The following is a 27,500-nucleotide window of genomic DNA, read 5'->3' on the forward strand; positions in this document are numbered from 1 at the left end:
TTCCTTCCCTTCCCTTCCCTTTCCTTCCCTTCCCTTCCCTTCCCTTCCCTTTCCTTTCCTTCCCTTCCCTTCCCTTCCCTTTCCTTTCCTTTCCTTTCCTTTCCTTTCCTTTCCTTTCCTTTCCTTTCCTTTCCTTCCCTTCCCTTCCCTTCCCTTCCCTTCCCTTCTCTTCCCTTCCCTTCATTCTTTTCTTTCATTCCCTCATCTCTCCAATACTTCCTCTTTCGACCGCTCTTCACTACTCACTTTTATATAGGGGCAGGGATGAAAGATTGATGATTGTTAACTCCTGCATAATGGATTTGGACGGAAGGTGGATGAAGGAATAGAGATGGTGGTTAACTCTTGTATTAGGGATTTGGACAGTATATGAGAAGGTAAAATGTTGGTGTTGGTGTTAGTGGTGGTGTTGGTGTTAGTGGTGGTGATGGTGTTGGTGTTAGTGGTGATGGTGGTGGTGGTGGTGGTGATGGTGTTAGTGGTGGTGGTGATGGTGTTAGTGGTGGTGGTGGTGGTGATGATGGTAAGGGTATCATTGAGACCATTCCTTCCTTCCTTCGTTCCTCCCTTCCTTCTTTCTTTTCTTTTTCCTTTCTTTCTCTTTGTTTTTTTTTGTTTCTTTCTCTCTTCCTTCCTTCCTTCCTCCTTACTTCTTTCCTTTGTTTCTTTTTTCTTTTTTTTTCTTTTTCTTTCTTTTTTGTTTGTTTGATTCTCTCTTTCTCCCTTCCTTCCTTCCTTCCTCCCTTCCTTCCTCTTTCCTTCTTTCCTTTCTTTTCTTTCTTTTTCTTTCTTTTTCTTTGTTTGATTCTCTTTTTCTCCCTTCCTCCTTCCTTCCTCCTTTCCTTCTTCTTCCTTCCTTCTTTCTTTTCTTTTTTCTTTCTTTCTTTTTGTTCTTTCTTCCTTCCTTCCTTGTTTCCTTTCTCCTTCCTTCTTTCCTTTTTTTCTTTTTTTCTTTCTTTTTGTTTGTTTGATTCTCTTTCTCGATTCCTTCCTTCCTTACTTCCTTCCTTCCTTCCTTCCTTCCTCCTTCCTTCCTTCCTTCCTCCTTCCTTCCTTCCTTTCTTTCTTTTTTCTTTTTCTTTTTTTTCTTTCTTTTTGTTTGTTTGATTCTCTCTCTTTCTTCCTTCTTTCCTTCCTTCCTTCCTTCATCCTTCCTTCTTTCCTCTTTTTTCTTTTTCTTTCTTTTTCTTTCTTTTTCTTTGTTTGATTCTCTTTTTCTGCCTTCCTTCCTTCCTCCCTTCCTTTCTTTCTTCCTTCCTTCCTTCCTTCCTCCTTCTTTATTTCCTCTGTTTTTCTTTTTCTTTCTTTTTCTTTCTTTTCTTTGATTCTCTTTTTCTTCCTTCCTTCCTTCCTTCTTTTCTTTTTTCTTTCTTTCTTTTTTGTTTTTTTGTTTCTTCCTTCCTTCCTTCCTTCCTTCCTTCCCCAAATAAAGACAGTATTTGGCCGTCCCCTCCCTTGGTAGGCAAAATATAAAGCCGTTCTCTCCCTCCTTCCCTCCTTTCCTCCCTCCCTCCCTCCCTTCCTTCCTCCCTCTCCCTCCCTTTCTCTCCCTCCCTTCCTTCCTTCCTTCCTTCCTCCCTCCCTTCCCCTGATAAAGACAGTATAAGGCTGTTCCCTCCCTTGGTAGATACAGTATAAGGTCATTCTCTCTCTCCCTTCTTTCCTCCCTCTCTCCCTCCCTTCTTTCCTCCCTCTCTCCCTCCCTTCCTCCCTCTCTCTCCTCTCTCCTCTCCTTCCTCCCTCTCTCTCCTCCTCCTCTCTCTCACTAACTGCCCATCCATGCAAGTGTAATGGTTGCAGATAAGATTTCTCTCGTTTATTTCTCTTATTTTTCTCTACGTTTTCTCTTTCAAAAGCCTCTGTATCTTAGTTTAAAAATAGCACCTCATACCCAGGATTCCCGCACGCGCTTATTTTTGAAACGGCATCAGTGAATATGACAAAATTAACCCATAAATCTAAACTTTATAATCATAGTCGAACCCGGGAAGGTGTTTGTGGCTGTGTTTTGTTCTGTGTTGTGGGTTTTGTTTGTTATATAGATAGATAGATAGATAGAAAGAGAGAGAGAAAGATAGATAGATAGAGATAAGAAAAAGTGAAAAAGAGAAAAAAAGGAATAAGAGGGAAAGAGAAAAAAAAGAAATAAAGAAAAAAAGGAGAGAGAGAGAGAGAGAGAGAGAGAGAGAGAGAGAGAGAGAGAGAGAGAGAGAGAGAGAGAGAGAGAGAGAGAGAGAGAGAGAGAGAGAGAGAGAGAGAGAGAGAGAGAGGAAAAAAAGAAAAACAAAGAAAAAGAAATGTAAAGGAAAAGAAGAAAAAGAAAAGAAAAAGAAAAAAAAGAAAAGAAAAATGGAGGAAAAAAGAGAAAACGAGAGTGAGATTGTGAGAATTTAGAAAGAGAAACACCACCACCACCACCACCACCATCATCATCATCATCATCATCATCACCACCACCATCATCATCATCATCATCATCATCATCATCATCATCACCACCATCATCATCATCATCATCATCATCATCATCATCATCATCATCATCATCATCACCACCACCACCACCACCACCATCATCATCATCATCATCATCATCATCATCATCATCATCATCATCATCATCATCATCATCATCATCATCATCATCATCATCATCATCATCATCATCATCATCATCATCATCATCATCATCATCATCATCATCATCATCATCATCATCATCATCATCATCATCATCACCACCACCACCATCATCATCATCATCATCATCATCATCATCATCACCACCACCACCACCAGTGAAGGCAAGTCGCTTTAGTAATTCGTCGTGAAATTCAGGTCAGCGCCGTAACATGAATAGCTTTGCGTCCTCAGCACCGCCCGTAACACTCTGGCTCTTCTCTTCTTAAAACATTTCGCCGCCCAAGCACACACATAATTGACAAGGCTTTCCTAGGAGTTTTGGGCATTTTCAGGGGTAGCTTAATGACCCTGGATGTAGTTTAACGCTTCTTCTGTGCCATGAACCTAAGGAAACACTCAAGAAGTTTTGGGCATTTCCAGGAGTAGCTTAATGACCCTGGATGTAGTTTGACCTTTCTGCTGTACCATGAACCTAAGGAAACACTCAAGAGAACCCGATTGACCTCCTTTTTGGCCGTTGGAAATAGTTAACGTGTGAGGCGGAAGTTTCGGGAATGCCAATCTTAAACATACTTGACACGATTTTCTTAGGTGTTTTTGGCTTTTCCAGGGGTAGCTTAATGACCCTGGTGGTAGTTTGACGCTTCTTCTGTGCCATGAACCTAAGGAAACACTCAAGAGAACCCGATTGAACTCCTTTTTGGACTTTGGAAATAGTTGATATGAGAGCCGGAAGCGTCTGTGAATGCCAACCTAACGTCCATATTCTTAAACACATATTTAACACGGTTTTCACGGGAGTTTTGGGTAGTTTAATGACCCTGGTGATAGTTCGACTCCTCTTCTTTACCATGAACCTTAAGAAACACTCATGATAACCCGTTTAATCTCCTTTTCGGCCTTTGGAAAGAGTTGGTGTGAGGCGGAAGCGTCTGAGCACACCGGCCTCCGAGCACTCTGCCTGATCGCCCCGCCCCGCCGTAAAAATATATAACTTCCTTGAGGGTCTAGTGCAGCGCGAGGCAGGTGGCGGCGGTGGCGGGAAACGAGGTAGAGAGGGAAACGGGATGTGATGGATACGTAGATTTTGTTTTTTGTTGGTGGTGTTGGTAGTGGGAAGGGGAAGGGAAGCAAGTGATGGGTAGATAGGTTTATGTTTTATGGTTTACGGGGTGGTGAGGGGATGGCGGTGAGTGTTTTGTATAGCGAGAGAATGCTCATGAGAGAAATTGACCTGTTCGCAGTCGGCCGTGTTGATGCCTAACACCACCAAAGTTTTCATTTTCACCTAACTCCCTTCGTCAGCTGTTCAGAAAGGGAACTTATATATTTTTCAACACTATTTTGCTGTTAATTTGACTTTGATTGCCGTACCAATGTAAGATAATATTAAGGACATGCTCATGTATTACTTGTGTACATGTTTGGGTATAATTTAAGGTATTTTTATCAGGTTACAGATAAAACTCTCATTACGTAGATGATTATTCTGCAAGTATGAACAGTATTTATAACAAAAGACCTGCGATAGTATTGTTAACTCATACATGGAAAACAATACTATCGCAGGCCCTTTGATACATACTAAACACACTTACTTGCAGAATAATCCTTTGCGCCATGAGGGGTTTAATATAACTCAATAAACATACCTTCATAATGTCCTGATACGCAGCATGTAATATGGACACGTCTTTAATACTGTCTGACATGGGTGTGGCAATCAATTTCAGATTCTCTTTTGCAATAGCTAAGTTCCCGCTCAGCCCAAGGAAATTACGAGAAAATAAAAAATGTGGTGCTAACAGGCATCAACACGCCACGCTGCGGACAGGCTAATTGGTGGTGATGGTGGTTATGGTGATGGTGGTGGTGGTGGTGATGGTGGTGATGGTTATGGTGGTGATGGTGGTGATGGTTGTGATGGTAGTGGTTGTGATGGTGATGGTGGTGGTGGTGATGATGGTGGTGGTGATGGTGGTGGTGGTTATGGTGGTGATGGTGGTGATGGTAGTGGTTGTGATGGTGATGGTGGTTGTGGTGATGGTGGTGGTGATAGTGGTGATGGTGGTGGTGGTGGTGATGGTGGTGGTGATGGTGGTGGTGATAGTGGTGATGGTGGTGGTGGTGGTGATGGTGGTGGTGATAGTGGTGATGGTGGTGGTGGTGGTGGTGGTGGTGGTGATGGTGGTAGTGATGGTAGTGGTTGTGGTGGCGGTGGTGATGATGGTAGTGGTGGGAAAGTGGAGGTGATTGGTGTATGGTTTATGAGGTGGTGAAGAGGAGACAGTGAATGTTGTGTATAGTGAATGGTGAAGAGAGAGGAGCTGGTGAAGGTTATGGTGATGGTGGTGATGATGGTGGTGGGAAACTCGAGGTAAAATACTTAGTTTATGGTTAATGGGAGAGATGGTGGTGAATCCTTTGTATAGTGAGAGAATGGTGATGAGAGAGGAACTGGTGATGGTGATGATGGTGGGAAAGTGTAGGTGATTGGTCTATGGTTTATGGTGTGGTGGTGAGATGATGGTGATGATGGTGGGGAAGTGTAGGTGATTGGTCTATGGTTTATGGTGTGGTGGTGAGATGATGGTGAATGTTTCGTGTAGTGAATGTGATGAAGTGCAAATGAAGGAGACAGGGAGAACGCGATGAAGGGAGGGAGTGAGGTGACAAGAAGGTAAAGTAAGATAGTCTAAGGGAAGAAAGGGAGCTGGTAGATAGGTGAGCACGATTGAGGGGTAAGAAAGGAAGATAGTTAAAGATACGTAGATAAGATAAGGTAAGGGAAGCTGGTAGGTAAGCACGAAGGGAAAGAGATATGAAAAAAAGGAAGAAAGGGGAAGATAAGGTAAAAGAAAGAAAGATAGTTAAGATATGTAGGTAAGGTAAGGCAAGGTAAGGCAAGGTAAGAAGGGGAGTTGATAGGTAAGCATAGGTGAGGAAGAAGAAGCAAAGAAGAAAAAAAGGAAGAGAAACTAAAGTAAATTGAAATGAAGGAGGAGAGAGAAAGGAGAGCAAGGCACTAGAACGAGGGTGAGAAGAACGTGAGTGGAAAGAAACAACGAATAAGAACGAAACAAAGTGAAGTGAGACAAAATGAAGGGAAGAGAGAAGGAGAGAAAGGAGAGCAAGAAGTTGAAAATAGCAGAACGGAGAAGGTGAGGAGAACGTGAATGGGAAGAAACAAAGACTAGGAACGAAAGAAAGTGAAGGGAAACGAAATGAAGGGAAGAGAGAAGGAGAGAAAGGAGAGCAAGAAGTTGAAAATAGCAGAACGGAGAAGGTGAGGAGAACCTGAATGGAAAGAAACAAAGAAGTGAAGTGAGACAAAATGAAGAGAATAGAGAAGGAGAGGAAAAAGTTGAAAATAGCAGAACGGAGAAGGTGAGAAGAACGTGAATGGGAAGAAACAAAAAATACGAACTAAAGAAAGTGAAGTGAAATGAAGAAAGGAGAGAAGAAAAAGAAAGAAGGAGAGGAGAACAATAAACTGGAGATAGAATGGAGGAGGTGAGGAGAACGTGTGTGGAAAGAAACAAAATATAAGAACGAAAGAAAGTGAAGGAAAGTAAATTGAAGGAAGGGATGCAAGGAAGAGAGAATGAAATAAAGGAGAGGAGATGAGAGCAAGGAAGCGGAAATAGAACAGAGGAAAAGATGAGAAGAACGTGAGTGGGAGGAAACAATGAACAAGAACGAAAGAAAATGAAGGGAAGTGAAATGAATAGATAGTTAAAGACACATAGGTAAGATAAGGTAAGGGAAGTTGGTAGGTAAGTAAGCATGAAGGGAAAGAAATAAGAAAAAAGGAAGAAAGAAAGGGGAAGATAAGGGAAAAGAGGAGGAGGAGGAGGAAAAAGGGAGGAGAGCGTGGAGGTGGAAATATCTGAAAGTCGGAGCGTGAGGGAAAGGCGTGTGGAAGGAGCGTGAGGGAAAGGCGTGTTGGAGGAGCGTGAGGGAGGGAATTACTTAAGACTTAAAAATCGCCAATACGAACGTACGAGCGAAGTTCCCGAGGACAATGTTTACAAAAGAGGCGACGTGGACGTGGGGAGTAAATAGAGAGAGAGAGAGAGAGGAGGAGCGAGTGCATTGGGCGTCCGTTTTTAGGAGGAAGAGGAGGAGGAGGGGAGGGGAAGGAGGAGGGGAGGAGGTGGAGGAGGAGGAGGTGGTGGAGGTGGAGGAAGAGGAAGAGGAAGAGGAAGAGGAAGAAGAAGAAGAAGAAGAAGAAGAAGAAGAAGAGGAAGAGGGAGGGGAAGGTTGAGGAGGAGAACATGAAAACGTGGAAACATGGAAGAGCAGACAGCAGAAAGCCCGTTGGGACATTACGTGGCTGGCTGCTTTAGTGTTTCAATCGATTCCTCAGCCCGAGTGACCAGCTGGAACCTTAAAGCACTCTAGGACTCACGTGCGGATGCGTTCATTTCACTCCTGACGCAGCAAAGTGAGAAGCAATGCGGGTTTTATAGGAATTGATTGTTTCCGCACTAGCTATTTCTGCAGGGAGGCTGTACCAGTGCGCGGACGACTCTGTTGGAAAAATTACTCCTGCCGATGTCTGTGCTGCGTCGCTTCGCTTGAATTGTTTGACCGTTGTTTCTTGTTCTCGGGTTTGAAGCGTGAGGAGTTTGGAGTGATGGATATTACTAAAGGGGCTATTGCACTGGGCAAATTTTCTGTGGATCTTCAGTCAAACCACAATTTCCGCTGGCGTGGGTCTCATATTTGCGTGGTTCTCTGACGTGTCCACGGTCTGCCAAAGCTACGGTAGATTTCACTGAAGGACGACGGTATTACTCACCATCATCATCTGCAGCAATAACAAGGAACAATTGAGAACCACGCTAGCGGAAATCGTGGTTTGACTGAAGATCCACGGAAAATATGCCCAGTGTAATAGTCCCTTGAATTAGTTTACGTATTGGGAGACCTGGATCGCCATTCCCTTGACACCAGTTCCAATATCTAAAGTTAAATGCTTTAAAAATAGAAAAAAAATATAGTAATTCGCTCTTCCTACGCCACTCCCTCAACATCAGCTCCAATACCCAGAGAAAAGTGCTTTGGAAAGGAAGAGAACATAGGAACATAATATTACAAGCCTTTCATAAGCCATTCCCTTGACGTCAGTTCCAATATAGTGAAATGTTTTGGACAGGAAAAGAACATAGGAACATAATATTACAAGCCTTTCATAAGCCATTCCCTTGACGTCAGCTCCAATATCGAGAGAAAAGTGCTCTGAAAATTAAATACATAAGAAGATATTATTACTCGCCCTTCCGAAACTATTCCCACGACATCAGTTCCAATATCAAGAGTTAAATGGTTTGGTAATAGAAAGAAACTTAGGAACATGATAAAACTCGCCCTTCCTGCGCTGTGCCCTTGACATCAATTCCAATATCGAGAGAAAATTGCTTCGGAAATAAAAAGAAGATCAGAAACTAATAATGATGATACTCGCCTTTCCTATGCCATTCCCTCGACATGAGTTCCAATATCTAAAGCAAGGTAAGGTAAGATAGTTTAAGGTAAGAAGGGGAGCTGATAGGTAGGCAAGCGGTTGGGGTGAAGAAACAAAGAAGAAAATAGGGAGAAAGGAACCAAAGTGAAATGAAATGAAGGGAAGGGAAGAGGGGAGGAGGAAGAGCAAGAAGGTGAAAAGAGCAGAACGGAGGAGGAGGTGAGGAGAACGTGAGTGAGTGGGAAGAAACAGGATAAGAACAAGAGAAAGTGAAGTGAAATGAAGGGAAGGACGAGAGAGGGAGAGCAAGAAGGGGAATAGGAACGAGAGAGAAAGTGAAGTGAAAACGGAGAATAGGAACGAGAGAGAAAGTGAAGTGAAGGGAGAGAGAAGAGGAAGAGAGAAGGAGAGAGAGAAGAGAGGTATTAGCCGGAAAGAGAACGGAGGAGAAAGTGAAAAGAACGTGAGTGAGTGGAAAGAAACAGAGAACAAGAACGAGAGAGAAAGTGAAGTGAAGTGAAAAGAGAGAAGAGGAAGAGAGAAGAGAGGAATGATTTGGAAGGAGAACGGAGGAGGAGGTGAGAAGAACGTGAATGGAAGGAAGAAACGAAGAATAAGAACGAGAGAGAAAGTGAAGTAAAGTAAAGTAAAGTAAGGTAAAGTAGAGTAGAGTAGAGTAGAGTAGAGTAGAGTAGAGTAGAGTAGAGTAGAGTGGAGTGGAGTGGAGTGGAGTGGAGGGTTTTGTTTTGGAAACCGAAATACATAAACAGATACAAATACCCCCTCCTCCTCCTCCTCCTCCTCCTCCTCCTTCCCAAACCATTGCCTTGACGTCAGTTCCAATAACATGACCTTACGAGCCGGCCATGAACCACTTTTACGGTTAATGGATATATATATAACGAGACCCAATACACTTTCTCCCTTAGTAATAATATATGAAGTGAGAATGCAGAGGATAGATTAATTGGGTTGTGGAATTTTTAACGGGGGTGACTAAAGTGTATGTATTGTATCTGTATATTTTTTTGGCATTAATACCTGTGACTGTTGTTGGTCTGAGAGAGAGAGAGAGAGAGAGAGAGAGAGAGAGAGAGAGAGAGAGAGAGAGGGTGGAGAGAGAGAGAGAGAGAGAGAGATATTTTTTGATCTGGTAATACATGTGACTGAGTTAGAGAGAGAGAGAGAGAGAGAATAAGAGGCCCTGTTGGTCTTTTAAAGGTGAGAGAGAGAGAGAGAGAGAGAGAGAGAGAGAGAGAGAGAGAGAGAGAGAGAGAGAGAGAGAGAGAGAGAGAGAGAGAGAGAGAGAGAGAGAGAGAGAGAGAGAGAGAGAGAGAGAGAGAGAGAGAGAGAGAGAGAGAGAGAGAGAGAGCACAGACACTTAAGTGGCTCTTGATGTTCCGTTTTAGGTTCTCGAGAGAGCAAAAAAAAAAAAGGGAAAGAGAAAAGAAACACAAAACTTCCTTCAGTCGTAAATTATAAAAGATAATTGAGTTTGCTGAAGACGTGACGGTGGTGGTGGTGGTGGTGATGGTGATGGTGGTGTTGTTGTTAGTGATGGTGGTGGTGATAGTGTTGATGGTAGCGATGGTGATGTCATTGTTGTGGTTGTTTTTGGTGGTGGTGGTGGTGGTGGTATTTAGGGTGGTGGTGGTGATGGTAGCGCTCGTGATGTTGTTGTTGTTGGTATTTAGGGGGTTGGAGGTGGTGGTGGTGGTGGTGGTGGTGATGATGGTGGTATTTGGGTGGTGGAGATGGTGGTGGTGTTGGTGGTATTTAGGGTGGTGGAGATGGTGGTGGTGGTAGTGGTGGTGGTGGTGATGATGGTGGTATTTGGGTGGTGGAGATGGTGGTGGTGTTGGTGGTATTTAGGGTGGGGGAGATGGTGGTGGTGGTAGTGGTGGTGGTGGTGGTGTTTGCTATTTAGGGTGGAGGTGGTGGTGGTGGCAGTGGTGGTGGTGGTGGTGTTTGCTATTTAGGGTGGAGGTGGTGGTGGTGGCAGTGGTGGTAGTGGTTGGATATTACTAAAAACAAGAAAAAAGGATGAAAAAGAGAAAAAAAATACTGTAAAGCTCCTCAACAAAATCGTAATATTTCACCATCGTCATCATTATCATCTTTTCATTAGCATTATAGGGAGGGCATATCTCATTATTTTCCTCCGTATTCTATTTCCAGAGTACTTTTCTCTATCTATACATTATGTCGTCTATTGTGAGGCCGTTCCGCTCTACTAAACAGCTTCTCTATCTCTATTCCTCCTTCATTATATTCCCTTTTAGCTAATGTGACGGAGATGTGCATTGAGGCTACGCGCAGCTTTGTCGTGTGTCCCCAACTCTAACATCAATATATATATCATTCGCTACGTATTTCTCTCTCTCTCTCTCTCTCTCTCTCTCTCTCTCTCTCTCTCTCTCTCCGTTTCCCTTAATCATTTTCATGCACCGTCATATTCGTTCCTGGAGGTCTCTCTCGCTCTCATCGCTACGTATTTTTCTTTCCTCTGTTAAGCCCCTGAATCTGTAGCATCGGTTTCATTAGCAGGGTAGAGAGAGAGAGAGAGAGCGAGGGAAAGATTTATATTACGTGGAGTTCGTTGGTTAATTCGTTAGCTAGTTAGTGGGGAAGCGCAAGGTCCAGTTCTCCAGTTCGACATGATGGGTTGGTTAGTAAGATAGGAAACCCCAATACCAAAGACTTCGAAAATTCTTTGTAGATATAGTGTTCCGTTTTCATAGTGGAACTCGAACCTTGGTACTTGGGATCACGAAGTCTGCACGTTCAGCACACTCGGCCATAGACACGCCATAGATCACAGGATAGAGGAAGGAGGGAAAAGTGAGGAAAAGACAAAAAAACGAGGAAATAGGAAAGGAGAAGAAAGGAGAGGAGGTAGGCGATAAGAAACTAAGATGAAAGATAATGATAAATAATAATGCCAAGTGTAGAAATCTGAGGAAACTATACACGGAAAAACTCATGTGTGTGTAGTCTTGCACCAAACCGATACTAAAGACTTCCTTGTGGATATAGTGTTGTGTTTTCTTATTGAAATTAAGAAATGTGAGGAAACAATACCCGGGAAATCCAGTGTGTGTCTCGCTGGTCTTGTATCGGAAACCTAATCATGATGGAGTGTATGGGAATGTATAGATTGGTTAGGAAGCCATCAAACCTACCCACATGGTGTCGTGAAGACCACCCATCAACCCGGACTCTAGAGGAAACCGTCCAACTGAATCAAGAACGAGCTCCGGGGGGCAGCATGAGCCAAGAAAAGATGGCGCCACTGTAAAAACACTTGCCTGCGCCATGGCTACTATATTCACTAGTCGTAATGGAACGCCAGTACAAAAACACACACGCACAAACACACACACACACACACACACACACACACACACACACACACACACACACACACACACACACACACACACACACACACACACACACACACACACACACACACACACACACACACACACACACACACACACACACACACACACACACACACACACACACACACACACACACACACACACACACACACACACACACACACACACACACACACACACACACACACACACACACACACACACACACACACACACACACACACACACACACACACACACACACACACACACACACACACACACACACACACACACACACACACACACACACACACACACACACACACACACACACACACACACACACACACACACACACACACACACACACACACACACACACACACACACACACACACACACACACACACACACACACACACACACACACACACACACACACACACACACACACACACACACACACACACACACACACACACACACACACACACACACACACACACACACACACACACACACACACACACACACACACACACACACACACACACCATCCTAAAAATACACACACACACACACACACACTCACACAAACACACGCACAAACACACACACACACACAAACTAAAATCAAACACCATCGTTCAAAAAATATATCTTCCAAATCCACACACACACACACACACACACACACACACACACACACACACACACACACACACACACACACGGAGAGAGAGAGAGAAAGAGAAAAAAACATAAGTGCCGGTATTTGCTCTCTCAAAGCCAGCGCTTCAGAAGATTTCAAACACACACACACAAACACACATACAGACACACTATAAAAAAACCTCTGAACGTTTGAGGACCACCTAAGCACATCAAAGCTAAGGAGAGTAAAGATTGGCCAGGGAGAGCTGAGTCAATCCCTTCCTCCCTCACTCCACCCCCCACACCCACACATACACGAGGGGAGAGAGAGGGAAGAGATGATATGGAATGGAGGGATGCTGAAGAATGGAATACGAGGGAAGTAAAGAATGAATGAGGGAATAAGGATAAAGGGGAAGAGTGGAAGGAAAAGGATGGGAAGAGAGGGATAGAGGGGGAGGGAAGAGGAGATGGTATGGAATGATGAAGGGATGCTGAAGAATGGAATACGAGGGAAGTAAAGAATGAATGAGAGAATAAGGATAAAGGGGAAGAGTGGAAGAAGGAGAAGGATGGGGAGAGAGGGATAGAGGGGGAGGGAAGAGGAGATGGTATGGAATGATAAAGGGATGCTGAGGAATGGAATACGAGGGAAGGAAAGAATGAATGAGGGAATAAGGATAAAGAGGAAGAGTGGAAGAAGGAGGAGTTGGAGGAGGATGCGAAGAGAGAGGGAAAGAGTGGGAGGGAAGAGATGATATAGGATGAGAAGAGTGAACAAAAAAGAGGAACTGAATACGAGAGAAGGATAAAGGGAGAGTGGAATAAGGAGGAAGAAGACCGGGAGAGGAAAGTAGAGTGTGAATTGAGAGAAACATAGATAGATGGTAATAGAGGAAGAAATTATTATATAGAAATTGATACAGATAGATAGAAAGATAGATAGACAGAAAGATAAACAGACAAATAAAAAGAATTGGACATACATAAAGAACAAAAGATAGATTCAGGGATAATTGGATAGATAGACAGAAAAATAGATAGACAGAAAGACAAACAGACAAATAAAAATAATTGGATATACATGAAGAACGAAAGATAGATTCAGGGATAATTGGATAGATAGAGAGATAAACACAGAAAGAGAAAAAGACAGAATTCCAGGCAGAGAGGTAAAGAGACAGAGACAGTATTCAGGGCACAGCGGGAAAGAGGTCGAGAAGGCAAGGCAAAGCAAAGCACAGGAGAGAGAGCAAGAGAGAGCGAGCGAGCACACAGTCAGATAATCATCGTCACTCACTCTCTCCGATGACAATTTCAATTACTGGCGAGCCTTTGAGTGATTCTTGTGCCTGCTGACTCGCCGGCCCGGGACGCTGCGGGGAGGGACTGGAGTGGACGGGAGAGGAAGGGAGGTGAATGTGGAATAGATTAGATAGGTGAGGAAAGGTAAACAGTGGAAATAGAGGAAAAGTCGAGTGAATGGAAGAGAGGATGAGGAATGACTTGGGTAGATGGGAAGAAGTAGAAGATGAAAAGGAAAGGAGTGGTTTGGAAGAGAGAGAGAAAAGATGAACACAAAAGAGATTAGATAGGTCAGGGAAGATAAACAGTGGAATCAAAAGGAAAAGAGAATGGAAGAGGAAGGAAGAATAGCTCAGATAAATGGGAAATGGGGAATGGAATGGAGTGGATGGGAGAGAAAGGGAGAAGAGATGAATGCAGAAGAGATTACTTAGACAAGGACAGGTAAACAATGGAATCAAGAGAAAAAGAGAATGACAGAGGGAGGAAGAATAGCTCAGATAAATGGGAAAAGGTATTGAGAGGATGGGAAAGGACTGGAGCGGACAAAAGGGAGAAGAGATGAATGTAGAATAGATTAAATAGTTGAGGAAAAGTAAATAGGTCTAAAGAGAGGAGAAGCCAAGTGAATGGAAGAGTGGAAAGGTATTGAGAGGAGGATATAGGATGGGAAAGGAGTGGACTGGACGGGAGGAGGAGAAGAGATGAATGCAGAATATATTTAATAGGAGAAGAAAAGTAAATATTGAGAATTGGAGGAAAAGTCAAGTGAATGGAAGAAAGGAAAGGTAGGGAGAGGAGAATATTGCATGGGAAAGGAGTGGAGTGGACGGGAGGAGGGAAGAGAAGGGAAAGGTAGGGAGAGGAGAATATAGCATGGGAAAGGAGTGGAGTGGACGGGAGGAGGGAAGATAAGAAGGGAAAGGTAGGGAGAGGAGAATTTAGCATGGGAAAGGAGTGGACTGGACGGGAGGAGGGAAGAGAAGGGAAAGGTAGGGAGAGGAGAATTTAGCATGGGAAAGGAGTGGAGTGGACGGGAGGAGAGGGAAGGAAGAAAGGAAAGGTAGGGAGAGGAGAATATAGCATGGGAAAGGAGTGGAGTGGACGGGAGGAGGGAAGGGAAGAAGGGAAAGGTAGGGAGAGGAGAATATAGCATGGGAAAGGAGTGGAGTGGACGGGAGGAGGGAAGGGAAGAAGGGAAAGGTAGGGAGAGGAGAATATAGCATGGGAAAGGAGTGGAGTGGACGGGAGGAGGGAAGGGAAGAAGGGAAAGGTAGGGAGAGGAGAATATAGCATGGGAAAGGAGTGGAGTGGACGGGAGGAGGGAAGGGAAGAAGGGAAAGGTAGGGAGAGGAGAATATAGCATGGGAAAGGAGTGGAGTGGATAGGAGGAGGAGTCGCACTGAGACAAAAAGTTCAGTGGATGAGAGGGAAGCTGAACTTGGGAGCACATGCCTTAGCTGCGCATGGCGGCGGTGCTAATCTCCGTCCCCTTGGCTCTGAGCGCGTGGTGGGAGAGAACCCTTCACCTGAAACCAGTGTGTCATCCGGGTTACTACAGTTTACCTTCCCCAGGTTTTCCCATTTATCGACCATCTTGAGAGGAAGGACGAACAGCTGGAAGGGCTACTTGAGTTAGACAGCCCATCTCGTTAGCGGTGCGGGCGAATTTTATTTAAAGTGTTTGCCGTGATGTGTGACTCTTGCCAGGCTCATGCTGCCCCCCGGTGCTCCTCTTGACTGAAATCGCTGAAGTAAGGGTTGCCTGGAGGTCTGGGCAGCACGTGGGTAATCTTCAGACACTCGGCGATGGTTCAAAATTGTCAGAGAGCATCGGTGAGATTCGAACCTAGGTCACCACATCCCGCACGCTGGATACGCGGCCACCGCCTCCCCATAGATTACAGGAAAGAGTAGGAAAGGAGAGGAAAGGAAATGATGTGAAGGGGAAGAACAGGGAAAGAAAGGAAAGGAAACAGGCGAGAAGGAACTGAGATGATAAAGATATATGTGTGTGTGTGTGTGTGTGTGTGAGAGAGAGAGAGAGAGAGAGAGAGAGAGAGAGAGAGAGAGAGAGAGAGAGAGAGAGAGAGAGAGAGAGAGAGAGAGAGAGAGAGAGAGAGAGAGAGAGAGAGAGAGAGAGAGAGAGAGAGAGAGAGAGAGAGAGAGAGAGAGAGAGAGAGAGAGAGAGAGAGAGAGAGAGAGAGAGAGAGAGAGAGAGAGCTGCGGTTTGACCGTCACCTTGAAAGGGTGGCGCAAAAAGCCTCCCAGAAGGTGAACCTCCTGCGCCGCATGAAGAACCTCCTCGATGCTGAAGGCCTGAACACCCTCTATAAGGCACAAGTCCGTCCAGTGATGGAGTATGCACCGCTCACCTGGATGGCCAGCGCCCGCTGCCACCTCAACCTGCTAGACAAGGTGCAGAGGAGGGCTGAACGCCTCATCAACGGCACCCAGCACCACCGACCGAGCCAGTGGGAGACACAGCGACAACAACAACAACAACAACACCCACACGAAGGAAGGGCAAGACCAGCCACGAACCAGCTGAATAGCCTGGAGCACCGTCGCCGCGTCGCTGCCCTGACGGTGCTACACAAGGCACAAGTGGGCCTAGTGCCCCACCTGACGGACCTGAGGGCTACCTGGAGGAGGTCTGAGCGCAGCACGAGAACGGTGCTGAGCAACGCCTCCCTCCTGGAAGTGCCAATGGCCCGCTCCAGCACCCGCCAACGTGCCTTCTCCATCGCAGCGGTGGTGTGGTGGAACAACCTCACTGCTGATGTGGATGTGACACAACTGTCCACTCAGCAGATGAAGGTTGCGTCCCACAGGTGGCTACTCCTACACCCACCGTAAATATGTATATATATAATTGTATAATATATTGTATAATAATTGTATAATATAATCGGCAGAAGCTTAAATAGCTCCCCAACGGTCGGGGAACTTTAGCATAGACAAATAATACTGCCATGTACTAATGTACTGAACACGTTTAAATAAAAAAAAAAAAAAAGAGAGAGAGAGAGAGAGAGAGAGAGAGAGAGAGAGAGAGAGAGAGAGAGAGAGAGAGAGAGAGAGAGAGAGAGAGAGAGAGAGAGAGAGAGAGAGAGAGAGAGAGAGAGAGTCTTGGGTTCCCTCTTCTCTAAGTTTGTAGATTAATAATTGAAGATGGAATGGAAGAAGAAAAAAAAGGGTCGGGTTCCATTTACATTCTCATAAAGATTCGGAAAAAAATGTTGTGTGTTTAATAGCGTGTGTGTGTGTGTGTGTGTGTGTGTGTGTGTGTGTGTGTGTGTGTGTGTGTGTCTCTCTCTCTCTGTATAATAATTAGCTAAATTTTTTACCTGCCATGATATTCTCTCTCTCTCTCTCTCTCTCTCTCTCTCTCTCATTTTCTTTCCTTCTATTTTTCTTTTTCCTTCTTTTTTTCTTTACATACATTTTCTCTGTCTCTTTCTTTATTTTCTTTATCTATATTTGTAATCGATCTATACCGGTCTCTCTCTCTCTCTCTCTCTCTCTCTCAAAAACACGGCACATTCGCGGCTCGTTCGTCACCTCCAATTAATTAACCAATTTGGAAAAGGTAAAAAGTAGAGGAAGTAAAAATTCTGACCAACCCTCGACAATGTATTTTAACTGTGTCCATCCCTCTTCTTCCTCCCCCTCCTCCTCCTCCTCCTCCTCTTCCTCTTCCTCCTCCTCCCCGGTTCTGCCTTTAGTTCTGGTCTCTCTCCTCTTCCTCTTCTTCCTCCTCATTTATTCTCCCTTCTTCTCTCTCTTATTCGTCTTCTTTTTTTCTTCTCTTCCTCTGCTTTCTCTTCTCTCTTCTTCTCTTCTCCTCCTCCTTTACTTATTATTTTCGTTTCCTTCTTTTTGTTCTCTTTATTCCTTATCTTCTTGGTCTTTCTCTTCTTTTTCTTCTGCTTCTTCTTCTTCTTCCTTTTCCTCTTCCTCCTCCTCCTCCTCCTCTTCTTCTTCTTCATCCTCCTCCTCCTCTTCGCTTGCCCTCGCGTTCATTCCTCTTCCACTCTTTTCTATGTCTCTTCTTCCTTTCACTTTCTCCTCCTCGTCTTCTATTTCCCTCCTCCAGCTCCTCCTCCTCCTCCTCCTCCTCCTATTCCTCCTCCTCCTCCTTCTCCTCCTCTCTCACTCAATCTCCCTTTCTCGCTCCCATCCATCTCATCTGTCCATTCCTATTACTCTCTCTCTCGGCAATCAGATATCATGAATCCATCAAACTTATTAAAACGCAGATTGAACCGAGTAAAAGTCCTTCTTCCTCCTCCTCCTCCTCCTCCTCCTCCTCCTCCTCCTCCTCCTCCCCTGTAGAGAATATGGACTTAATAATCGTGGATGTGTTGAGTCTTTTTAAATTGCCGGTTGTCGTGTTGGATCGCATTGAAAGGGGATTAAGGAGACGCTCGACGCTCATTAGCTTGATGGGCTCACGGCTCTTGTCGGGGGGGCAGTGAAATTGTTGTTGTTGTTGTTGTTGTTGTTGTTGTTGCTGCTGCTGCCGTTATTGTTTGCGCTGTTTTATTAAAGCCCGGAGGGTCTTTACTTTGAAGCTCATTGCAGGTTATAATGATAGTGATTATAATGTTTGATGTCACTTATTATTATTATTATTATTATTATTATTATTATTATTATTATTATTATTATTATTATTATTATTATTATTATCATTTTACTCTTTGCAACTTTATTATAATGGACACACACACACACACACACACACACACACACACACACACACACCGCTCCGATAGCTCAGTGGTAAAGCTCTGCAGTGCCAATCTTTGCGGCCCGGGAGGCGGAGGTTCGAGTTCCGCCCAGCCTGAGATTTTTCCGCTGACAAAGAGTGGTCACTGTTCCCAATTGTGCAAGGGGGATGGCGTGTGTGGTGTGTGATATCCCGCCAGTACCCAGAGATCGACTAGTGAACCTCGCTCTAATGGAAAGATACTTGCTGGCGATGACGAGTCCAGCTCCTGATCAGGCCGTGGTGAAGTACACACAAAAGAGAGAGAGAGAGAGAGAGAGAGAGAGAGAGAGAGAGAGAGAGAGAGAGAGAGAGAGAGAGAGAGAGAGAGAGAGAGAGAGAGAGAGAGAGAGAGAGAGAGAGAGAGAGAGAAAGTCGATAAAGGGCATTGTATGTGTTAATTATTTTGTGAACAGTAATTAAAACATTCGTTGTCGCCACGTTCGAGAGAGAGAGAGAGAGAGAGAGAGAGAGAGAGAGAGAGAGAGAGAGAGAGAGAGAGAGAGAGAGAGAGAGAGAGAGAGAGAGAGAGAGAGAGAGAGAACACAGAGGGTATAATTAGCATACATGTAATTGCTAAGTTTTTCCTCGTTATTCTGTGGGGAAGCGAGGGTCCACACACACACACACACACACACACACACACACACACACACACACAAACACAGAGGGAGGGTGTGAAGTCAAGCATTGAAGACTCATTTGGTTCTTTAATCTTGCGGTGTCTGTCAACTGGTCTGTTTTGTCTGTTTAGAAAACCCATTCCATTCACTGATAGAGACGCTTTGTATTTTTGTTCTAGGATGGGTACAATAGTGAGTGAGTGAGAGTGAGAGAGAGAGAAGGTCGTTGGAACATTTTAAGGGAGAAAGAATGATATGGATAGAAGTGGGAAAATGAGAGGCATAGGGGAGAGAGAGAAAGGGGCAGAGAATGATATGGGTTCAACAAGGACAGAGAGAGAAAGGGAGAGAGAAGGGTTTTTAGAACATTGAGAGAGAGAGAGAGAGAGAGAGAGAGAGAGAGAGAGAGAGAGAGAGAGAGAGAGAGAGAGAGAGAGAGAGAGAGAGAGAGAGAGAGAGAGAGAGAGAGAGAGAGAGAGAGAGAGAGAGAGAGAGAGAGAGAGAGAGAGAGAGAGAGAGAGAGAGAGAGAGAGAGATCCTTTCAACCTGTTATAATTGTTCGTCCTCGCAATACACTCGATTTTAGGAGAAAGTGCAATATTATGTTTTCCGAATTCGTCCCAGCAATCGTTTAGATAATTACCTGTATGTGTGTGTGTGTGTGTGTGTGTGTGTGTGTGTGTGTGTGTGTGTGTGTGTGTGTGTGTGTGTGTGTGTGTGTGTGTGTGTTTTGCCGTTTATCATTCCTAGCTGTTCCTTTCTTCCTCTCTCTGTGTCTCTTTGTTTCTCTTTTCCTTCTATTTCTCTTAGTTACTTACTCTCTTCCCATGTGTGTGTGTGTGTGTGTGTGTGTGTGTGTGTGTGTGCGCGCATTGCTATAGAGACGCTGCGCTACGGTACATGGAAAAATAGAATAGGAGGGAAAAAAAAGAAGCACTGTCGAGTCTCTTTCTGTAAATTCCTGTCACGTGTTCCAAGAGTGTTGCAGAATGCTACTAATCTCTCTCTCTGTCTGTCTGTCTGTATCTCTCTCTCTCTCTCTCTCTTTTTTCTCCTCCTCCTCCTCCTTTGCTTCCCTCCATTCAGTTCATTGCAGAAAACACTCGATATTTTAAGGATTTTAGTGTTTTTAATAAGGTTTATTAAGAAATGTTTATGAAAGGATTCAGAATATTGTGAATTATACACAAAATGATACTCAGATTTTTTGGGGGGGTTAGTTTAAGATTTACTTGGAATTGCGACTTATGAAGAGTTTTTATTTTTTATAACATAATACGTTTTGCCGTGAAGGAGAAGTGTTTGTGAAGGGAATCAGGACTGTAAATTGTGAAGGGAACCGTGAAGAGAATGACGAAGAGAATGTTTTGTTCGGTGTGGGATTTGCTTGGAATTGTAGATTATGAACATATTTTTTTGTTGTTGCTATGATACGATTTTCTGGGAATTGTGCGTCAACAGAATTAGAACTGTGAAACGTGACCAGAATTACGAAGAGAATTGCACCATAGAGACTTAGGGATATAATCAAAACATTTAATTATCCTGTAGGTAATTGTCCAGTTAGTAAGTGTCCTGTTAGTAATTGTCCAGTTTGTAGTTGTTGTCTCGTTAGAAACTGCCCTATTAGTAATTATATTGTTAGTAATTGTCCAGCTAGTATTTGTCCTGTTTGTAATTGTCCTGTTAGTAAGTGTCCTGTTAGTAATTGTCCTGTTAGTAATAGCCATGTTAGTAATAGCCATGTTAGTAATTGTCCTGTTAGTAATTGTCCTGTTAGTAATTGTCCTGTTAGTAATTGTCTTGTTAGTAATTGTCTTGTTAGTAATTGTCCTGTTAGTAATTGTCCTGTTAGTAATTGTCTTGTTAGTAAGTGTCCTGTTAGTAATTGCCCTGTTAGTAATTGTCCTGTTAGTAATTGTCTTGTTAGTAATTGTCCTGTTAGTAATTGCCCTGTTAGTAATTGTCCTGTTAGTAATTGCCCTGTTAGTAATTGTCTTGTTAGTAATTGTCCTGTTAGTAATTGTCCTGTTAGTAATTGTCATGTTAGTAATTGTCCTGTTAGTAATTGTCCTGTTAGTAATTGTCTTGTTAGTAATTGTCCTGTTAGTAATTGTCATGTTAGTAATTGTCCTGTTAGTAATTGTCCTGTTAGTAATTGTCTTGTTAGTAATTGTCCTGTTAGCAATTGCCCTGTTAGTAATTGTCCTGTTAGTAATTGTCCTGTTAGTAACTGTCATGTTAGTAATTGTCTTGTTAGTAATTGCCTTGTTAGTAATTGTCTTGTTAGTAATTGTCTTGTTAGTAGCTGTCCTGTTAGTAATTGTCCTGTTGGTAATTGTTGTCCTGTTAGTAATTGTCGTGTTAGTAATTGCCCTGTTAGTAATTGTTATCCTGTTAGTAATTTTCCTGTTAGTAATTGTTGTCCTGTTAGTAATTGTCGTGTTAGTAATTGTCGTGTTAGTAATTGTCGTGTTAGTAATTGTCCTGTTAGTAATTGTCGTGTTACTAATTGCCATCCTGTTAGTAATTGTCCCGTTAGTAATTGTTGTCCTGTTAGTAATTGTCGTGTTAGTAATTGTCCTGTTAGTAATTGTCCTGTAGTAATTGTCCTGTTAGTAATTGTCCTGTTAGTAATTGCCATGTTAGTAATTGTCCTGCTAGTAATTGCCCTGTTAGTAATTGTCCTGTTAGTAATTGTCCTGTTAGTAATTGTCCTGTAGTAATTGTCCTGCAGTAATTGTCCTGTTAGTAATTGTCTTGTTAGTAATTGTCCTGTTAGTAATTGTCCTGTAGTAATTGTCCTGTTAGTAATTGTCCTGTTAGTAATTGTCCTGTTAGTAATTGTCCTGTAGTAATTGTCCTGTTAGTAATTGTCCTGTTAGTAATTGTCCTGTAGTAATTGTCCTATTAGTAATTGTCCTGTTAGTAATTGTCCTGTTAGTAATTGTCCTGTTAGTAATTGTCCTGCTAGTAATTGCCCTGTTAGTAATTGTCCTGTTAGTAATTGTCCTGTTAGTTAGTATCCTGTTAGTAATTGTCCTGTAGTAAGTCCTGTAGTAATTGTCCTGTAGTAATTGTCCTGTTAGTAATTGTCCTGTTAGTAATTTTCCTGTAGTAATTGTCCTGTTAGTAATTGTCCTGTAGTAATTGTCCTGTAGTAATTGTCTTGTTAGTAATTGTCCTGTTAGTAATTGTCATGTTAGTAATTATATTGTTAGTAATTGTTAAACGTAAGAAACGAACGTATATAAATGTATGCAAATTAATACAAATGTCGTTAAATAAATATAGCGAATAAATAAACGTTTAAAGAAGAAGGATAAACAAAATTAATGAAAAAATAACAAATGCGAATAAATAAACAAAGAGGTAAATAAATACTACATAATAACCATAAATAAACGCGTGATGTTATAGTTAAGTCAATAAGAGAAAAATAAACAACAGCTTGTGAAGAGTGGGAATGTGTGTGTTTACTGTCCTTTACCTGTGTGTGTGTGTGTGTGTGTGTGTGTGTGTGTGTGTGTGTGTGTGTAGCAGCATTAGTGGCAACATTAGTAGTAGTAGTAGTAGTAATAGTAGTAGTAGTAGTAGAGAGAGAGAGAGAGAGAGAGAGAGAGAGAGAGAGAGAGAGAGAGAGAGAGAGAGAGAGAGAGAGAGAGAGAGAGAGAGAGAGAGAGAGAGAGAGAGAGAGAGAGAGAGAGAGAGACACACACACACACACACACACACACACACACACACACACTAAGGGAAGGTGAGCATGGCGGCAGAGAGGCGGGTTTTGCATTCCTGATGAGGGCGTGGAAGTGTTTAGCGTGGGGCCATTAACGTGTGTGTGTGTGTGTGTGTGTGTGTGTGTGTGTGTGTGTGTGTGTGTGTGTGTGTGTGTGTGTGTGTGTACGCGCGGGCTTTCTGGGAACTCTGATTTTTATATGTTGGACGACTTTCGTTCAATACACTATCTATCTATTAATCTATCTATTCATATACCTACCTACCTACCTACCTATCTATCTTTTTATCTGTTCATATCTATCTATATCTGTCTTTCTATCTACCTATCTATTTATGTATCTATCTATCTGTGAAAGTTTCTCTCTATATACACCTGTGATGAAATGGCCAGGTACGTGCGTTTTTAATTAATAGTTTTTCGCAGTAAGCATTCAGGCAGAGCAGGGACGACACACTTTTTAACGCATTTCCAGGCATTTCCTGGACTTTATGTGACCTTATGTAGGATGCAGGAAATGAACATATCGAGAATAGCTGTCCCCTTGTCTACCAGTGAAAGGTATGAGAGAAAATGCTGGCTAACTCTTGCATTAGGAGGTTGGACAGCATAAGAAATGAGCTAGAGTAGGAATACTATGCAGAGAGGCAGTGTAAAACATTTAAAACCATTTTTTCAAACATTTATGGCTACCAGTGAAAAAGATGAAAAAAAATGATGGTTAACTCTTGCATTAGTAAGTTGGACAGCATCGGAATGAGGGAGAGTAGAAAAAATGATGTGCATATTTTCATATATTCTCAAACATATCAGGCTACCAGTGAAAGGGATGAAAGAATATGCTGGCTAGTTCTTGCATTAAAAAGTTGGACAGCATAGGGTGAGCTGAAGTAGGAAGTAATATGCGGAAAGGCAGTGTAAGATATCTAGTTCCATATTTTCCAACATTTCAGTCTGCTAAGGAAAGGGATGAAAGAAGAGGCTGGTTAACTCTTGCATTAGAAAATTGGACAGCATAGGGATGAGGTAAAGTAGAATAGACGTATGCAGCGGTATATATAATCCTATTTTCTTAAACGTTTCGGGCTACCAGTGAAAGGGATCAAGGATAATTCTGGTTAACTCTTGCATTAAGAAGTTGGAGAGCATAAGGATGAGCTAGAGTAGAAAGTCGTGTTCAGAGTGTCAATGCAATTTTAAATATTTAGACCCATTTGGGGTAGGCGGTGGCTGAGTGGTTAACGTGCGGGCCCCGCATTCACCGCGTGATGGACGACGTGGGTTCGAATCCGCCGGTACCACCTGGAAATTTTCAGCCACCGCCGAGTGGCTTAAGACTACCCACATGCTGTCCTGAAGACCACCCATCAACCCGGACTCAAGAGGAAACCGTCCAAGTGAATAAAGAACGAGCTCCGGGGGGCAGGATGGGCCAAGAAAAGATGGCACCACTATAAAACACTTGCCTGCGCCATGACGGGCGGGGGGCCGACTATCATCCAGGCCCCTCAAGAAAGTCTGTCGGAGCTATAGGCTGACACGCAAAAAAAAAAAAAAAAAAAAAAAAAAAAAAATAGTCGATCTACCAATGAAACAGATGAAAGGATATGCTGGTTAACTCTTGCATTAGAAAGTTGGACAGCACAGGGATGAGGAAGAGTAGAAAGACGTGTGCAGCGATATATTTAGTCCCATATTCTCAAACATTTCTGTCTACCAGTGAAAAGGATGAAAGATATTGCTGGTTAACTCTTGCACAATGAAGTTGGACAGCATAAGAATGAGCTAGAGAAGAAAGCCCTATACAGAGAGGCAATGTAGTTGGACAAGGCTTTCGCAGAGGTTGTGTTGGTAGTATTTCCATGGGGGGTTGTTTTATGAGCCTGGTGATAGTTTGACAAGACTTCTGCACCATGAACGTGAAAAAAACACTGATTATAACCAGACTAATCTCCTTTGCAGCCTGTGGAAATAGTTGTGAGAGCCGAAAGCGTCTGAGAACACCAACCTAAGTTTTACTCAATATTTACTTAAAGGACAACTTGTGAACGATATAAGAAAATTTTCCTTAACGTACAATAGAACCACTTTATTCTATCATGTGTTAGGACTACTTCGGCTTCTTCTTATGTACTTTGGGGGCTTTCTCCTGAGCGGGGACGAGGGAAGGGAAGGGAACGGCGGGTAACGGAGTGGTGGACGCTAGCTAAAGAGACCGTACGAGGAATTTCACCGACTTCACCCAAACTCGTATATTTTTCGTTACGTTTCGGACGCTACGTGACGCGGATGGGAATGACAAAACCGAGATAAGAGTAAACACGCGCATGTATTCTGTTATATTTTTATGCCGGGGAGAGAGAGAGAGGGAAGGAGAGAGAGAGGGGGAGAGGGAGAAGAAGAGACACAACTACGGTGAGTTTTATATATATACATTTTTTTTATTATGTTATACCGTTTTGTTGATTCTAGTATTATTTTTACCACACACACACACACACACACACACACACACACACACACACACACACACACACACACACACACACATTCACGTACACGCACACACAGGCTCGGGAAATGATATATAGTGGTGTTGGAGAGCGGTGGTGGGTGGTGGTGTGACAGTGGTGGTGGTGGTGGTGGTGGTGCAGCTGTCAGTGTTCTCTTTTTGTTTGTTTGTTTATCCTCGCTGAATTTAAAACACTTTCCTCGTGATGTATTTCGTAATATCACCTCCTGGCTGTTGTTTTCCGTGTATATATATATTCATTTATTTATTTTTTGCATTTCTGATGTTGCGATTTTTGTGCTACATGAATTTAGCAGAGGAGGAGGATTTTGTGCAGGCATCTAAGACTTAAGACTTTTTTTCATCCAGTATTCCAGTATTTTTTGGCACGTCTGTAGCTTTAACTAACAGAGCGGCAGAACGAATGTATCTATCTTTCTTTACCTTTGCTTTCAACTGTACAGCGTCACAGGAGAGGTTGTTTTGTCAATGAGAATATTTAAATCCAAATTCTTACACATTACGAGATCTGCACACACACTCACATTGGTTAAGCCTTTCGTAGAGGATGCTGTGGGTGTTTTCATGGATAGTTTTTTTTATTTTTTTATTTATTTTTGAACCGTACATTGTGACACGAGAGGTTTTTTTGTTAATTAATGAGAATATATAAATTTAAATTCTTCCACATTACGAGGCCTACACATCCACCCACATTGGTTGAGGCTTTTGTAGATGTAGAGGTTGTTATGTGTATTTTCATGGCTATTTTTTTTTTTTTTACTACATTGTGACAGTAGAGGTTGTTTTGTTAATGAGAATAAATAAATCCAAATTCTTACACATCACAAGATTTGCACACACACACACACACACACACACACACACACACACACACACACACACACACACTGGTTAAGGCTTTCGTAGAGGTTGTTGTGAGTATTTTTATGGGTGTTAAGCATTCGGGACTCAGACAGCTATATTTGATGAGGCATCGGTAGAGTTTGTGTGAGCAGTATTTTTTTGGATAGTTTTATGAGCCGAGTGATAGTCTGAAAAGATTTCTATACCGTGAACGTGAAAACACTAATGAGAACCGAACTAATCCCTTTGTGGCCTTGGGAATTAGACGTTCGAGAACCAAAAACGTCTGAGAACATTTGTTAAGGTTTTGGTAGACGCTGTTGGGTTAGTATTTCCATGGCTAGCTTTATGAGCCTACTGATGGGTTGACAAGGCCTCTTTCTGCACCGTGTATGTGGGAAACACTCATGAGACTAAACCAAAACCAAGCCAGTAAATAGCGGGCTTTTTTTTTCATTTTTTAATTTTTTTTTTTACGCCCTTGCACTGTCTCCTCTGCTGTTACAAAAAACCAAGCTCCCTCCATATCACCTAAAACCAAGAGAAAATCAGGAGAATGAAGACTAAACGAGAAGAATAAACCTCCCTATCACCTACAGCTAAAACTAAACCAATACGTAATCTTTGAGGCCTTTGGAAATGTCTTTTGTGAGAATCGAAAGCGTCTGAGAATGCGAACCTCCTCCTCGTCATCCACAAAATAGTAAAAGTTATCCGTCAGTTCCCTTCCCATCACTTAAAACGAAGACTAAACCAAGACTAAACATTCGTGGCCTTTAGAAATCTATGTTGTTAAAGTCGAAAGCATCTCAGAATACGAACCAATTTCTTATCATACACAAAATAGTAAAAGAAATCTATCAGTTCCCTTCCTCTTATACTAAACCAAGATTAACCAAGACTCAACCTTTGTCTCCTATAGAAATGTATGTTGTGAGAGTCGAAATAGTCTGAGAATATGAACCAATTTCTCATCATCCACCAAAGAGTAAAAGAAATCTACCAGTTCCCTTCCCATCACTTAAAACTAATACTAAATGGAAACTAAACCAAGACTAAACCCCTGCGGCCATTGGAATATACTTGTTGTGAGCGTCAAAAGCGTCTGAAAATATGGGTCTTTACATTACCCACAAAATAACAATAAAAAAATCAGTCCGTTCCCTTCCCATCACTTTAAACTGATATTAAACCAAGACTAAACCAGTACTTAACCTTCGTGACCTTTGGAAATAGCTGTTATGAGAGTCTACGGCATCTGAGAATACGTATTTTTAATCATATGTTTCTGTCTGTTTCTGTCTGTCCCTCACTCTGTAAACGTGTAGGAATTCTGGTAGTTTCGTCTTTTTATCGGTCTTCTTTCCTGTCTTTGCCTCAGTTCGCATATTCAAAAACCCTCTCGTAGAAGTTATTGCTTTTTTCATGGACTGCTTCGTGATCCCCGTGGTGGTAGTTTTACATGACTTGTGCATTTTGAAAGGGAAAATCACCCAAGAAAATCGGTTAATCTCCTCTGTAGCC

General features: G+C 42.8%; 1 protein-coding gene across 1 annotated transcript in view; it reads right to left on the reverse strand.

Moving 5' to 3' along the window:
- The window catches only part of LOC126995823 (carboxypeptidase N subunit 2-like), a 72,469-nt gene that overhangs the window by 43,613 nt on the left and 1,356 nt on the right, over positions 1-27,500 (reverse strand). The gene's annotated exons all lie outside the window — the stretch shown is intronic.

The sequence above is a fragment of the Eriocheir sinensis genome, chromosome 9, assembly GCF_024679095.1.
Source record: "Eriocheir sinensis breed Jianghai 21 chromosome 9, ASM2467909v1, whole genome shotgun sequence".
Taxonomy (NCBI): domain Eukaryota; kingdom Metazoa; phylum Arthropoda; class Malacostraca; order Decapoda; family Varunidae; genus Eriocheir; species Eriocheir sinensis.